Source organism: Nicotiana attenuata, unplaced genomic scaffold (assembly GCF_001879085.1).
Source record: "Nicotiana attenuata strain UT unplaced genomic scaffold, NIATTr2, whole genome shotgun sequence".
In the NCBI taxonomy this organism is placed as follows: Eukaryota; Viridiplantae; Streptophyta; class Magnoliopsida; order Solanales; family Solanaceae; genus Nicotiana; species Nicotiana attenuata.
In genome coordinates, this window is record NW_017670782.1 from 57,385 (window position 1) to 58,790 (window position 1,406).

The 1,406-nt window shown below is 32.8% G+C and overlaps 1 non-coding gene across 1 annotated transcript; it reads right to left on the bottom strand.

The window, feature by feature from the left end:
• Window positions 1–250: 250 nt before the first annotated feature.
• Window positions 251–324, bottom strand: TRNAN-GUU. Its single transcript has one exon. It is a non-coding gene; the product is annotated as a tRNA-Asn (tRNA).
• Between the last annotated feature and the right edge of the window lie 1,082 nt (window positions 325–1,406).

The window sequence follows — 1,406 nt, forward strand, 5'->3', positions numbered from 1 at the left end:
TAATCAATATTGACCATCCTCAAACTTGCCTTTTATTTTATGACTCAATGAAAGACTTTAATATACATATATGATTATTTTGAGAAAAAAATTACTCATAGAGATAGGTTACACGCGTAACGCGCGTAACCTAAGACTTGTATTTATAAAAGTCCGAAAGCGATAGGACAATAATACTGAAGCACAAGCAAAAAAGTCTAGTTTAGTTAAGACTTGAACAAAAGCAAAAATAAAAAAGACAAAAAGAATTCGCTAGAAGGAGGGGTTGAACCTCCGACCTTGTGGTTAACAGCCACACGCTCTAACCAACTGAGCTATTCCAGCTTCTTGCTTCGTTAAACGCACCAATGAAATTTTGAATTCTAATTAACCTTTATTCCCCAGTAAACTAGATATATTATATGATTTTAGTACATGCTTAGATTTCCTCGGATTACATAGTTTCCAAGCAGTCGTCAAAAGAACAAATTACATTACTAGGAGGATATTATCGTATGTCTCTAATTAGCCTGAATTGCTGTTTTAGTGGTTTCCTTGCCTCCGTTTTCTATATACCTCTTTATTCATGCACTCACCTTTCTTGAGCCCAAAAAAGAAAGAAGGGAAAATTAGACACAAACAAAAGTTATAGCGCCTTAATGCATTTGTTTTCTTGTTTGTTACTCCCTTTGGTTCACAATAAGTGACTATTTTACCTTTTTATTCTGGTTCAAACTAAGTGTCCATTTACATAGTAAAAAAAAATCACTTTATTTTTCCAAAGTTACCCTTACGTACTTATCCCTAAAAAGTCTTTTACTGCTCACATTAAATTACTAACAGTAAATAGGTTCAGCAATTGAGGAGTCATTAAAAGACTTGAGAATAACTTCTTCATATTTTTATCACAAGCTAGAGATTCGAGAGTTGTTCGATTCCATAAAGGGATATCACGCATTTGATCTAAGTTAATTTCCACCCTCTTACGACCGTAATTTTTTGGCTTTCTACTACATGCAGTTTCAGAAGTACCTTCACCATGATTTGATCGTTTCCAGATACATTGAACTGTTTTTATACTAGTTGAGAATTTTGTTGCCACCATCTTTGTCACTACTTGGTTCGATTTTTCATTGACACATTGTTTCAGTAACATCTCATACACAGCTATTCGTTCATCATTGCTTAAATTTCTTTGTTTCTTTGGTTGGGATAGTTCTTCATTTGCATCTGTTTAAATAAATTTAAAAAAAATGAAAAAAGTAAAAATAAAATAAAAGGTGTCTTAAGTATTTAAAAAAGAAAATATAACTATATGTAATTACCACAATTTATGATTCGTTCTTCTAGTGATGCTTGCAATAAATTCTCCACTCAGTTGTGCCATCTTCTTCATCGGGATTTGGGAATAAGAATGAGGTCGGGGA